Source organism: Lissotriton helveticus, chromosome 1_2 (genome assembly GCF_964261635.1).
Source record: "Lissotriton helveticus chromosome 1_2, aLisHel1.1, whole genome shotgun sequence".
Lineage (NCBI taxonomy): Eukaryota > Metazoa > Chordata > Amphibia > Caudata > Salamandridae > Lissotriton > Lissotriton helveticus.
Genome location: NC_136058.1, coordinates 35,207,414 through 35,223,251, shown reverse-complemented (window position 1 = coordinate 35,223,251; position 15,838 = coordinate 35,207,414). Strand labels below are relative to the sequence as shown.

General features: G+C 45.2%; 1 protein-coding gene across 6 annotated transcripts in view; it reads right to left on the bottom strand.

Annotated features, from left to right (window-relative positions):
- Nucleotides 1-15,838, bottom strand: part of SLC44A5 (solute carrier family 44 member 5) — a 793,737-nt gene that overhangs the window by 127,047 nt on the left and 650,852 nt on the right. The gene's annotated exons all lie outside the window — the stretch shown is intronic.

The following is a 15,838-nucleotide window of genomic DNA, read 5'->3' as shown; positions in this document are numbered from 1 at the left end:
CTATTTTTATAAATTGGAGTGGTGTTTATATTCTGTTGTTTTTTAGATTTTTTTGACAGTTTTGGAACTTCTACATGCTTTACACATTTTCTTACATTAAGCTTGTCTGCTTTGAGTCATCAGGTGTTGAGCTCAGGTTTAAATTACTGGACCTAACAAGAATATATACGTTAATATTTGTGGTGGACTACAATCCATCCAACTAATAATCCATCTTCTCGCATCCTCTTTTGTCCTTCCGAATCACCACCAAACTCAGACTCATCCAAAAACAAGGTGGTCCAACTAATCTTTAATCAAAAGCCCTCCAATCATGAAAAACCAGGCTTGTAAGCTTGTTTTACTCACAACATACCAGATCAAATACAATGTGATTTGCATTACTCTTAAATTACTGTTAAACACAACACCATCTACACATGAGATGGAACCAAAAATACTATGCAGCCACACAGCTGAGACCTTCAAACTCTACATTCTTTTCTATACCCAAACATGCCTAACCGTCTCCACCAATTATCTGACCCAGCCAGGCTATTTATTATTTGCAGGAAATGATCCTGCCACCTCCATTTTGTGACATCATGTGTTCGTGATGAAAATGGAATGGTGATGTTCATTATGCATGGTTCTCTGCCATACAATTCATTGTTATTGCATTTATCATTTAGTTTCAACATATAGAATGTCCTTTCCCTCACCTCTTCCACCAAATTTGCTTTTTACCTTCCCCCATCTTCTATGTTTTTAACTTTCTCCCTTTCCAATCACCACTTGCATTTCTCCATCCCAATTCCCTTTGTAACTTTAGGCCCTGTTGCAGATGCCTCTGAATGAGCTTGTCACAAGTGGAGAAGTATAACAATTTAAAAATGTATTTACAAGCTGCTTAACTGCTGGACCTGGCATCCTAGGTATGGTTTCCCCTAACCTGTTTGCCTTCAGCCCTCCGTGATTTAGGACTCTGCACACTATACCACTGCTAACTAGTGCTAGGGTGATTGTGCTCTCTCCATAAAACAAGTTGAATTGGCTTAAACCTAATTGGCAAATTTAATTTACTTGTAAGTCCCTAGTAAAGGGGCCCTACCTGTGTCCATGGCACAATGTATCTAAAACGTAGGCCATGTACTTTTGAATTTTACATGTCCCGGTAGTGAAAAACTCTTCATATTTTCTTTAACTGCTGTAAGGCCTACCTCTCCCATAGGATTACATTGGAGATGACTTATTGCATTTTATAAGTGCAATGTCCAAATGGGAATAGGTAACCAGTTCATGTTGGGTATCTCTGGAATCACAGTTTAAAATACTAACTTATGGCGAAGTGGATTTTAAATTGCAGTTCTGAAAATGCCACTTTTAAAAAGTTGGAATGTTCTTGACTTAGCCATCTGGTGCCTGCAGTCTGCCTTTGGGTCATCTGACTGGGTGTGGGAGACGGTTGGGTTTTGTGTAATCCTCCTAGACAGCCATACACAATGGGAAGGGTAGGAGTGACTGGATGAGCTATCACTGGCAGGATGGAAGGGAGGAGCTGGGCCCAGCTACACTTGAACCTGAAAAGACTGTGTCCTGTCTCCACTCAAAGTGCTGCATACCCCCTGTAGTTAGTATGGAGTCAGGACCATGAAGGCAGGGCACCTGTAAACTTCAAAAACAAGCCTCTAGAAGTTTCTCCCCACTTCAAAGGCACAACTGTGTATAAATACTGGACCTCAGACACAAACTATTCAGTACCCGTCTGGACCTGTGGATACTCTGCCAGGAATAAGGCTGCTACTGAAAGGACTGCCACTCTGCTGGATGACTGCTCTGAAGAATTGCTGCCGAGCCGTGCTGTTCTGATCTGCTGTCTACTGCCCTCTTGCCTGGGTGAGAAGGACTGAGCCTGCATTCCTTGAACACAGATCCCAGAGTGACTCCAAGGGTTAGATGGCTAGCCTCCTGATCTGAGGCCTCAGGAAAATAACAGTTTTCCAACAACTTTTCACCTGAATCTGAACTCTGTCATCTGTGAACACTGCCAAGTGATGCCACCTCAGTCCTGAATCCTTAAGGTGCTCTGCCTGCGTCTTTGGACCCTGCACAATCGACGCATCTTCTCTGATGTGCAGCGCAAACCCGAGCAGGACCAACGCATCTCTGCTGCTGCTTGGACCCATCGCAAAAAACAACAATGCCACTTCAGACCGCAAAGCCTTCAGAACCACAACTGTGCGCCATATCTTCAGAGCAGGCATTTGCATCCCTAGTCGATGGAAGCCTTGACAAAGACAAACTCCACATTGCAGTCTGTCATCTCTCCGAGACCAGCGCATCACCCGACTGCAGGCCACATCCTCAACAACTAACTTCGTATTGCACGCTTTGACGACAGGATCCTTGATGATGATGCAGGCCCTCGCATCGCAGGCACGCCACATTTTGGAACGGACGCATCGCTCCGGCTGCATGACACATCTTCAACACATATCCTCTCAACACTCTGCAAACCAGGATATAAGGTACTTTATTCCACTGGCCTAACTGGGTCTGTTGTGACTTTGTCATCATATGGTGCAACCAGCTATCCACAATTGGCGCTTTGTACTTTGGGGCTATTTCTACAAAAATATTTAAAATTGCATATCTCTGATTATACTGATTTGATCTTTGTAATTTTGGTCGTGTTCTATTTATTAAAGAAAGGTCTATTTTGCTAACTTGGTGTGAGATCCTTTTTTTCTGGTGTTTTTTCTGGTGTTTTCACTTTATTACTCTTTGAAGAGTTCCAAAAATAATTTACACACTGCTCTGTGCCAAGCTACCAGAGGGCTGAGCAGAGGTTAATTTAGGATTGTCTTGTGCCTCACCCTGACAAGGATTGTGGTTGCTGCTTGACCAGGGCTCACACCCCAGTAAATCAACAGCCTAATTTCTCACAATGACATAGATGCAATTTTACGCTTCATAAAACACACATCTTCAACCATAACAGAGACATGGACCACACTGCACTTCAAATTATCATAGCAGTCATTGGAATTTTGAAACTTTATTATTTAAATAAAAAACTGACACATAAAATAGGGAATTGGTTTCAACCAACTGTTTGGCTGTAAGCATGTGATTGATTTAGTATAAAACTAACGGTGAAATGTTTTCCTTCTGGCTCCTTGTGTGAATAATGATGTAAATTAGGAAAAATGTTGGCATGAACATTACATTCTAAAGTCCCCCTCTGGATATGTAATGTGAGAGCTTTCAGGAGTCTGCATGATTAGTACCTTATTTGTTTTTTGATATTTTCTCTTTGCCCTCATTAAGGTACACATTCAAATTAGAGGTAAACAATTTGTCTGTGTTAACTGTAAAATTTGGCTTCAGATTCCTAAAAATGCCTAAAATCTTTGGTGAAAGCACATGTTTAACCCACATGAGGAAGAGTTGGTACAAAAAATGTTGACAAAGTTGTTGAGAATTGGCAATGAGTATCCATTGGTCTGCAAAGAGCCATACATATAGTTTTTGAAAAATGCATCATGATGGTTGATGAATATGTGTCAAGGAATGGATGCTGCAAAAGTCTGTTGAATACCCTGCTAGATTGCTGAAGGTAATGGCGAGTCCTCTCATTAGCCATCGTGCCAATCTGCACATAACAGTTGTGAAAAGATCTTAGTCACAGTTAGAAAGAATAGTCCACAAAGGGGAGAACACCTAATTTCTCAATTTTGTAATTCATAAATTAGGGTGATGATAGCCTTGGGAAAGTCAAACATCTCCTCCTGAGATCAAAAAGAAGAACAGAGCCAATCTATGCCAAGAGAAGAATGGACAAAAATAGTAGCATGGGGAGCAGGTGCAACACAAAATCAGGGAACGAAAAGCGGGTATCTCCCTCTCGCAAACCTCTTTCACATATGCCTTACAAAGGAACTGAATTAAAAAAAGGCTCTGCAACATCTTGGACTGGAAAATCCAGACATCCTCAATGGACAGACCAGCATTGTGGAAAGGGCTCTATATTAGGTTTATTTCTGCCGTTTTTCATGAGATCGTGGAATTTGTTCAAGTATGAAGAAGAACCCCAAAGTCTGACATCCTGCGTGCTGCACAGAATACTGAATTTCCGCTACTGATCTTTGCACCCTGCAAGACTTGCGGAAAACCTCTCCAGCTTGATACAAGAGCTGAAGCACCAGAAGGACTCAGGTAGCAAGGGCACCTAGCAACAGTCCAACTATGAAATGATGGAGAGCACGTGGAATGCTTCTTCTTTTGAACCCAGGCGCACTCAGGTAATCGCTTTGTACTGTGGTTTGCACATCCAGGTACAAATGTAACAGCGTGGAGTAAAATTGACATCCTCCACACATACCTGCCTGATAAGCCCCCCGTGGGGCGAAGGCGAGGGGTGGACACCCCAGAAGCTAACTGAGAACGGAGCGGCTGGCGCAAAGCAGCAGAAACAGCTGAGAAACCCTGTGATGGAGGCTCCTGATGGTGAGCGGCACCATCTTACCTTCATACCTGCTGGGAGCGACAGGGCCCAGGACCTGGCGCCCATTGCTGCATTTGGAGCAGGGACGAGTCCGGCGGGGAAGTCTAGGGGAATTATGGAGCAGGGCCACCCATCTGACCGGCGCCACAGGACTGAGCGAGTAGGCTGATCCCGAGGAAGAACGCCGATCGGGAAGCGCCTGTTGGGGGTGAGGCATCTGCATCGAGCGACCCGGCAGATGCGGAGTGGAGCTATGGGACCTGGGGCCGAGGATCTCTCTTTGGTGAGTGTCTTGAGGGGGATCGGTGCCCCCGCCGATCCCCCCGTTAACACAGACTGTTGCGGCGGACATTTGCACTGCACATAAGTTGGTCCTGGCACCGGGGGGGAGTGTGGAGGCCCGGTCCCAAAAGATAATGAGGGCCACATGGGGGGTTGACTGCAGCATGTAGCACTGGATGTGGAAGGAGACCCCCACCAGCGAAAAAGAGAGGGGGAAGGAAGAGAAAAACAAACAAAAAAAGTATCACCCAAAGAACACTGTAATAAAGGATTGATTCCTATGACACTAGAGCCACTCTTGAAAAGCTGGCAGTCGATTAAGCCCAAAACCTGAGTGAGATGAAGGGAGCGAAAGGAGTGGCCTCTGTATCCTAGAATAGGGTGCTAGTCAGTGCTGGCCCTGTTGGAGATGCGTGGCGTGCTGAATGCAGAGCGGGGGGTTACCGGGGCCCCGCTGCATGTGCGGCCTGAATGAAGTCCGGCGGACCGGATCCCTGGGGCGTCCTACTACTAGGATGGGGTACAGTATGTACTAAGGAAGTCTGACACATCGCGCGAGAGGAAGACTGACACAACTTGTCCTGGGAGAGTGCGCCTCACCCCATGGGGACCTCAAGATGGTGAAAGACAAGGCAGCAAAAGTTCAGTCTAATAAAATCTGCAATTATGCGCATCCATGCCTGGCAGAGTCAGCGGGGGCGGCGGTGCAGCAGCCTGATCAACAAGATGATGCCCCGGGAATGACAGACACGAACCCTACGGTGGCAGACATAATGGAGGCAACCCACTCCTCAGAGGAGGATATGGTCCACAGGATCGATGCCGTGAAAATAGACGTTAACCTACTAAGGGCCGATTTGCGTAACGTGTCAGATAGAGTTACCGTCACGTGCAGAATGTGGACACTATTAAGCAGGAGGTTCAATCTCTAAGGGACACAGTGGTTAAGCTCCAGCAAAGAGTTCTACAGCTAGATAATCGAGCGGAGGATGCGGAAGGGAGGACAAGAAGGAATAACCTGAGATTTTTAGGTTTTCCTGAATAGGGAGAAGGCCCTTCAGCCGATCTGTTTTTGGGAAAATTGGATAGTGTAAGAGCTGGCCCCCACAAGACTCTCCAAATTCTTCAATATTGAAAGGGCGCACAGAGCACTGGGCCCACAGCCGCAACTAGGGGCCCCCTCAAGAGCCATCATAGCACAATTTTTTAATTACAAACACCGGGATATCATCCTGCAAAGCACCAGGGCGAAGAGCCAGATGACCTACCAGGGCCACTCGATCACAATCTTCCCGGATTATACGCAGTGAATGCAGGAGCAAAGACAATCTTTCTTAGCAGTGAAGAAACAACTGTGGGAATCGGGACTGAAATATAGCCTGCTGTATCCTGCAAAACTCAGGGTGGAACATAAAGGAAAGGCTCTGTTCTTTCAATCAGAGGAGGAGGCATCGGAGTGGCTGGATGAGACAGACCTGTCGGACTCCTGCTTGGCACTGCAGATGGGTTCAGGTGGGTCCTGGCATATAGGAGGGAGAGAGGGGAAGAGGTCCCAGACGGCCCAGAAGTCACATGCAGATTGCGATGACAGCCCGGGTAGGATCCGGGTACGCCCAGATGGAACATTGTAGGTGGAATGGATGCCGAACTCCGTAGAGGGCTCTCAAAATAGAGTGCTGGATTCTTTGTTGTTTAATGAAGCAGCGTGATGAAAGGGGTCTGTATTATTATTGAAGTGTTGGCTGGGTGTCTGAGATGCCGCATATAAGTAGTCTGTAAAATGTAGGTAGATGTGTTATTAAACTATCTGGCTGTGTGCTGGTGGGGGGGTCCTCCATGCGCCCCATAGGGATCGAGCCACGTTCTGGGAGCTGGAGGATCATCCTCGCACCCGGTTGGTCGTTTGGCCGCTTGGAGTTTATGAAGAAGTAAAGTATTGGCTCCTACCATATGTAGAAGAAACAAACGCAGTTTTGAATTGAATCGTGACTGGAGCCACAATTATTGTTGATTTGTAAGATTTCACAAGGGAGGTATGGGGTGGATAAGGTGAGCCCTGCCCCGGCAGGAGAGGAGTGAGGGGAGGGCCGCCGGGTTGCCCAAGGGGTGGGGGAAGTTGGGGGTTCATTTTGTTTTTTTATGTTAGGGCACATCGGATGCATTATAAGAAAGAGGACGATCTGCTCAGAGTGTTTGTGAACAGGGATCAACCCATATGGCAATTGGCAGAAGATCAGAACCGGGAGGGAGGGGATGTGGGGGTAAGGCAATTCCTGGATTATGGCGAACATAGCTATGAAGGTACTTACTTGGAATGTTCAGGGGTTGGTGGCCTTTGTGAAATGTAGGAGAGTATATGCATATTTGAGAAGGTACAAGGTAGCGATTGCGTGTTTGCAGGAAACCTATGTATGGGGAGATTCAATTCCATGGATTAAACGCATATGGTGTGGACAAATGTATGCTACATCATATTCAGGATTTGCTAGGGGTGTTCTTATTTGGGTGGCACCGGAACTTCCTTTTAAATATCTACATCACGTGGTGGACCCAGAGGATAGGTACGTGATCCTTCATGGATCAATGGAGGGGAGGGAAATGTGCATTATTAATGTTTATGCCCCCAATATTGATTGCCTGAATATCTTTTCCTCGGTAGTAACAGCCGCTGCACCCTATCTTGTAGAATCAACATTAATGTTGGGGGATTTTGATTGAAGCTGAATGGAACTCTGGATCGGGAGCCTCCCCGGTTAAACAAACCATGCATGACAGACACCCTGATTGACATAATGAGGGAATTGCAACTCAGATGTAGAGAGGGACTGACATTCGGGACAGAGGGTATTCTCATGCCACATCCCCGCAACTAATACATTTAATCGTTTAGACTATTGCATCCTAACCTCGGACCTGGCTCGGGAGGTGCAGGGGATAACATACTAAGCACGGTATATATTGGACCATTCACCGGTTTTGGGCAGCTTGAGGGCCAGAGACCCAGAGCTGCTATCCCTACATGGTGGCTTCAGGCAGAGGCATTATTGGAGCCCCCCTTTGCGAAGGCGGTGTCAACCGCATTCACCAAATACTTTGAGCAATATTGGGGGCTAGCATTGCATAGGGCCCATGAAGGGGATGCCACGAAGGCGGTCCTTAGAGGTGTTTACATACATACAACATATGGAGTCAGGCAACAGTTAGAGAGGGACATTGTAGTGCAGGAATGCAGACTGACCAAGCTAGAGGCACTACTACTTGGGTCCCCACAGAGGAGAGAGGAGTGGTGTGAGACCCGAACTGAACTGCTGGAGGCATGGAAACGATTAGAAAAATATGACTATAAGGTATACAGACAGAGACTCCATAGAGAGGGTGATAAATCTGGGTCCATGCTGGCTAGGCTACTGTAGCTAGGAACACCCAAGGAGCCGATACTGCAAGTACTCCAGTCGCAGGTGGGGATCTTGGAAGTATTTGTGACTCATTTAGAGAAGGTGTACAGTGGTGGGGGGGACGGGAGGATCGACTATAGCGGGATTTCTGGATGCAGTCGAATTGCCCAAATTGGATCAGGAGACAACGGAAAGTATAGGAGCCCCAAGTTTGAAAGAAGAGGTGCTGGGTGCTATTAAGCGATTAAAGTCAGATAAGTCGCCTGGGAACAATGGTTTCCCTACAGAATTCTACCAAAAATTCGCTCCACAACTAGTGGATCAGTTATTGGAGGTATATAATGAAACCCTACAATGACTAGTGCTGCCAGACTCTATGCAAGAGGCTTTGGTGAAAATGATCCCTAAACAGGATAGGTACCCTCAGGTACATATAGGCTGATCTCGCTGCTCAATATTGATGTTAAGATTCTGAGTGGCATTCTGGCAGATAGACTGCTCCCTCACATGTCTTATTTTTTCCACCCAGACCAGGCAGGATTTATTCCACGGTGCAGCACCCTATTTAATTTACGATGGTTGGCACAGGTATGGCACAACCTGTGTTTAAAGACCGAAGACTATGCGGTAACCTTATTAGATATCTAACAGGCATTTGATTCTGTGGCTTGGTCGTATGTTTGGGCCACTTTATGAAAAATGGGGGTGGGCACGTGCTTTCTCCAATGGGTTGCACTGTTGTATACATCCCCGTCCGCCAGGATTAAGACGGGGAGTAGAATTTCCAGGACAATCCGTTTAAAAATGAAATGGGGACCAGGCAGGGCTGTCCCCTGTCACCTCTCTTATTTGCAATGGCATTGGAGCCACTGGCGGTAGCACTTTGCTGCCGACTAAAAGACTGGGGGATTACAGTGGGGGATATAGAACATGTGAACATGTGGTCTCCAGTATGCCGATGACACTCTTATATATTGCAAACAACCTAGAAGTTCGGTTCCTTTGCTGTTGATAATCCTTACGGAATTTGGTGAGGCGTCAGGCCTCTGCAAGAATCAAACCAAATCTAAGCTGATACCTATAGGTAGGTTAGCGGAACGGCCGGCAGATGACCTTCCTGACTTGGGGATGCAATGGACCACAACGGCTCCCAGATATCTGGCAATTAAATTAGCAAATACTCCTGATAGCTTCCTGAATCTCCCACATTGGATGTATAACCTACAGAACTCATTCTATAAGATGCCGTCAATTTATTTTAGAACACCGGATACCTTGATCATAGATCTTGTATGTGGCTCCAACCGAAAACAAATTAGATATATGACACCGCAGAGGCACTGGTCGATGGGGGAGGGGTGGAAATACCATATAGTGAATATTGTTATATGGCAGCGCCATTACAACATGGGAAAGGTTCCCTACCCGAATTACTGATGAGAGGCATGGGGGTCCCTTGTGACGCTCCATACAGTATTAGACACGTAGCCGAGATATGGGGCACTGCAGTTAGAAAGGTGGTGAGACACGAACGGTATGCTCCGGATGTGCCTCTGTGGGTGATTCCACCTTTTGCTAAGATTGCGGAATCAATGTCAAGTGGGAAATTGAAAACGGGAGAATGCCTGACTATGGGTGATTTATATCAGAACAGTCAATCCATAAATAGGGAGGATGCAGTGAAAGCCTTTGACCTAGGAAGGGGACAGTTTCTCCAGTATGCAAACATTTCCAGTGTAGCTAGAGAATTATGGCTGGCATTCCCGGAGGAACTGGTAACCAAAACGCTGCAAGTGATGCTGTACATGGCCCAGGGCAGACATCTGATAACACACCTATACAAGGCGATTCGGGAGGATCTCCCTCGGAGCCCACTCCCTATACAACGTAAATGGAAGGAGATGCTGGAGTCCCCACTGACAGAAAAAGAATGGAGTAGAGTGCACGAAACGGTGAAGCAGGGGTGTTCGAACGCACGTTTTAAATTGATACAATACAACTTTTTACACCAGGCCTATCTCACCCCGAAAGTACTAAGTAAAATATACACAGACCGAACCAGTAGTTGTATGAGATGCCAGCAGGGGGAAGCAGATTTTATGCATGTGGTGTGGACGTGTCTGGGGATGGTAGAGTTCTGGGATCAGGTACTGCAGAGCCTTAGAAACACTTTGGGTGTGATCTACCCAGAGAGATGAAGGTGGTCATGCTGGGTCTTCTTCCATCACCAAAAACTAAGAAACTCAGGAGATTAGTGATGCTGGGATTGATAATAGCAAAAAGATGCATTGCGATTGAGTGGCGATGACCGACCCCCCCCTAACAGTGATAGATGGGTAAAAGATGTGTGAGTGGGCCACAGCTGAGAGAGTAAGAAGGAAACAGGTCTGCAAGGACGATAACGTGGAGGAGGATTTGCTGGCATGGTCAACGATGATAAATGATCTGTAGGCCCGTTCAATGACCAAGCAGGATAGCTTGGTGGAGGGCCCCTGACACATGCAGGATACCTCTGATCTAAAGAAAGGAGCAGACCGGGTTTCAAAGAGTTCTATAAGGTACACTAAGCGTCCGATGGGGGGTGGGTGGAGTTAGGGGGAAACATTGACATTTGGCAGAACTGATGTTCAAAGAATAGAGAGTTAACAGAAAAGGGACCCGAGGGACTAGTTATAGTTGAAAATGCATGGATGTTTACACAAAATGTTATGATTATAAAAATATGTATATGATTTCTCATTACCAAAAAATTAAAACAATTGGGGTGAAGGGCATGTTTTGCACTGTGGAAGCACAGAAGCCCCATCAAAGGCAACACTTGGGATATGCTGTGTGCAAAGAAGTCACAACCAACAGTTCTCTTACTGTGTCTGACTCCTAGCTGTGCGTTTAGTCCTCACTTTACAATCAGTTCTACTTCCACTTATAAAAAGGGAACAAATCATATATTTATCCACATGTACAGAAAGTTTACAGTATTTCAACACTCGCAGAAAATTATAGTATTTCAGAAATAATCTCCACAGAATCAGGAGTTCCCAAACATTAATGATGGGTTTATACATTCAACAGACAGCAAGCATGCTGCCAAATGGGCATTTAACATATTAAGCACCGTTTAAAGTGGATTAAGACTATGCCAAGTGGCATTTCCTGAAAGGGCACATAATTGAGTAACTCCGCTGGAAAATAAAACACTCATATTCCTATTCATAAAGAACTAATTTTTCTTTGTTCTGTCTGCAAGACAATGTATGTCGATCAATCACAGAGAACAGTTCTGCTCTTTCAGGCCCCGAATGTCGCCGTCTGCGGGCAGTCATTATATGCGATTAAATTATTTCATGGATTTTGTTTTTTTTAAACCTTCAAACAGTCCCTACTGTACATTTAAAAAGTGTTGATGGCCATTAGGTAAAACCCATAACATCTGTAAACTTTTACTTCAAATTACAATATGAAAAAGGAAAATATGCGACTTTTTGCTCATCATGGGAGAGGATTCGAACGCTCAGAAATAGCAGGAGAATTCAGTATCACGGTCCTTGAAAAAATATATTAGGCAAGGTGAAATCACTACTGTCCAACGGTGGTTGGAGCTTTAGGCCACAGCCCCAACAATGTGCTTAATATCCCACTAATAACCTCCTGTGAGAGTAGTTAAACTTCCGTAATTCACTGTGGGTGGTGCTAAAACTCAAGGATGGGATTGTTGAGATGACTAAAACTCTAGTCAACCTGGACATTATTTACTAACAGCCATGTTCTGAAGGCTCACAACAATACTGACTCCACTGTATTCCAATTAACAAAATAAAAAAATGTGTGCTGTGCAGATGTTTTCTGACAATGAATGGCAAAAGATAAAACCAAAACTCAGGAGATACAATTAATGGAACAACAAAGTATGGTTCACAATCTATTAACCCTTCGGTCCTTAATTATGGCCACCGTTTAGACTGGCCCCCAGAACTGTCATTTTCACTGATTTAGGCATATGTAACGTCCTGTGGCCTCTTAGATATTTCATTTGGCTCTCTTATGCATTTATAACACTTGCATGCAATATATGAATGGAGTCTAGATGGACACTATCATATTAGGATGATCTGAGTAAACTATGTGCTTCATACATCTGGCATGGAAATATATAGTACATGCTTCTAACAGCCCTCAGCCAAAACACGGAGACAGAGAAGACAGCAATGTTCCTGATGGTGAATCCCCTGAGGACAGAGTAAATTACTTTGTTAACTGACATGATAAAATTCCATGAGAAAATAGATTGTGCGCAAGATAAATTCAGGGAATAAGACCTTCAAGTAAGGCGTGTCTAGAGATATTCATTACTTACAGGAGCAGACCATGAGTTCAGCTCAGCAGAGGTAGATCACACCAAAAAAACAAAAATAATAGATACAGAAAAAATAAAAATAGAATACAGTCCTTTACAAACTAGCTCCCTGACCTAGGAACCTAAAAAGGGTCTAATGCTCAACACGATCTGGTATCATAGCCAAGACCAAAAAGAAGGTTCTCATTAACAGGAGTTACAACAAGGTCAATAGCTCCTCGGTGCTCAGTTCTTCAAATTACCTCTGCCACAGTGCTTTACCATGTCTAGATAAGGAGAAGATAATAGGTGTATTATGTGAAGTAAGATGTGAAGGGAAGGAATAAATTGCCTATACAAATTATTGCCCATGCCCGCTCTCTTTAAAGCTGAATCCAAACTTCAATATCATGGTGAACCCTGAAACAACCACTCTGAATATTTCATAAGAAACTTATTCATATTCTCTTATTTGAAAAAGCCTAGCCATAGGAGAGATTTTCAATCAGACACTGAATCATCATGACATTGAACAGGAATCACACTCTGGGTTCATTGCCAGCCTCGGCCAAGGTCCACAGAGGCTAAGAGGCCAAATGATACAGAATAAAGCTGCCCCAGGTAAGGTTGAGTTGACACACTGAAGCGCACCTCTCACGTCAAGGACACTCTTCATGTCCTAGCGGTGAGGGATGACCCCTCGTCTATTTGGCTATCACGGTTTATTTTTGTTTTTTTTCCCCTTTATTTCGATTTCCTATGAACATCACCACTGGATTGCTGACCTGGGATGTCCAAAGCTTTATAGTTCCTTCTTCTCTACCCCCACCCACTTTCAGTCAATCATGGTGGCTGCATGAATCCAAAAAGCATCAAATTGTCAAACATGACACCAACTGTAGAGTGAACGCACATCACATAGAAGTCATGCAGCCTCGTCTTCCTCATAGCTCCAACACAGCACATGTGCTGTCAATCATTAGGCCTTCTGCTCAACGCATATTCAGCATGGAACAATCCACAGGTTACGAAGAAAGGAAACACTAGCCCAACCCACATGGCAATGAATTCCATGAAGGTAAGTTACGCTCCCCAGTACACCGCCAGCCTCAGCCCACACCCCGCAGGAACTGAGGGGCACCATTATATAAATGCATTCTGTGCCCAGCTCTAGATTAAAACCAAGGGAAAATTATAATAAAATACCGTTTTAAAAAGGAAACAACACCTTTAAAGCTAGTCCTGCACCAACCAGGGGGTTTTGACCAGAAGACAGACAAAAGCACTACTCAGTGGTTTGTCTTTATTTATGCCTACTGAAGAGGGGAGTTTGAGTCTTTTTGTTTTTAGAAAAGGAAATAGGGCTCTGGGTCAACTGACAAACATGGATTCTTCAGCACATTGCTTGTCTGGACAATGAAATGCATAGACATCCTGTGAAGGCATAATGAAACCTCCCGCCCCCCCAGTACAGTGGGGGAATTACCCCCGCACGGAAGGGGTTAAGTGCTGGTCTTTCCTGTGTGTTCATGTTAGTTTATGAATAGCTCCTAGGTGATAGAACCTGGAGAAAGCTAGTGAAGTCAGTTGCACCTGACTGTACAGTGTCACTGGGCTGACTCGAATAACCCAGTTTGCAGGCTCATCGGTGGAATGCCACCAGAGGGCTATGAAGAGGCTGGAAGTGATCTGAGGACAGTTTCAGATGCAAAGGCACCCTCAGACAATAAACTTTCCAAAACACGTGGGGGCACATTTACCATTCTTTCACGCAACACGGTCCAGCAAGGGAACTTTCTGCCCTGCATAGCATGAAAGGGAGAGAGCAGAAATGCTCCATATTTACAAAAAGTAGAAGTATTTCTGTTCTCTCCCTCTGCTGGTGCACTGTGTGCTGCCTAGCGCCAATGCAGAAAGCAACACAAATGGAAAGAGGAACAAACAAAGAGAAACAAAGATATTTCACACCAACATGCCCTAACTTTGTAGAGTAATCCAACCAAAGGAATCCCCCCTTTGGGATCAAAATGATTTTGCCCCATGCGTCCAGCTGGGAAGTTTTGGTTACATGGCTAGTGTGCGAGTTAGGGATTGTAAAGCTAATAGGGCTAGAAATAGCAAGGAAGTGAGACACAGAGGCACAACCAAGGTGAAGAACACTTCATATGCACTTATCTCATATTATCAAGTGTCATCCTTCAATGCTTAGTATGTGAACCATCATACAGCCAAGTACTGCAATCACATATCCAGATGCAGGGTGCTGACAATCAAATGCCTTGTAATGTCAATATATATACAAGTACTTGTTATGTTGTTATTATGTTAGGTTATTTCCACTTGATATAGCGCAACAACTCATACCCAGAGGAGTATCTCAGCACTAAGCCAACATAGAAACACCATGAAAGCCTAAAACGACCAAGTCTTCAAGAGCAGCGAAGTTGGTATGGAAGTTGATTCCAAGCCAAAGAGGCAAAAATGGGAAAGCTCTATCGCCCAGTCTGGCAGCTCAGATGCGGGGTACGGTCAGGAGGGATTTGTTGATCTAAGCGTTCTTGTGAGAAGAAGAACCACAGTTTGTCCTATAGATAGGAAGGAATATCACCTAAAAGAGCCTTGAAAGTAAGGCAGCAGATCTTGAAAACAATTTACTTTCTGACCGTAAGCCAGTGCAAGGTTCTCAGAGTGGGCGTCGAGGGAAAGCCTGCCAGAGGATTGCTAACTAGGTGCGCAGCCATGTTCTGTACCACCTGGAGTTTGGCAAAAAAGGTGTTGTTAGTGGCCATAAGCCAAGCGTTGCCATAGTCAAAGTGGTTTAAAACCAGGGCCTGGACGATGCCGCATGTTGCAGATGCATGATCCTTCATCAACAGAGTCTGATCCAGTTTGATGCCCAGATATGTTTGGGTCAGACTGGGGGGAGAGGGCTGCCCCAGGTTCCAGAGACCATCAGTCAGGAGACCGGAGGTCCTGGGTTTTTGCCAAACAGAAGTATTTCTGACTTGTCGCTATTAAGTTGAATGCAAAAAGAACAATGATGGACGGAATGTTGAAACAATGTCAAACATTCACCCCCAGTACAGAGATTTGTGCCTAAATCTATATTTTCTTGCACACAATGCCATTTCAGTTTAGACCCAGCCATATGCAAATCATTTTTGACCCTGCTCCCCATGGGAACAGCTCAGCCCAAACTGCCAGACCAGGTCCTTCCTGGACCAGAAACGAGCATCCTGGGACCGGTTTCAAGGTATCACCCCTCATCAGCCAGGCTAGCTTGACTCCAGTGGCATGGTGAGCACTGGACACGGGCCCTTTGGCGCACCTTGGGTGCACCAG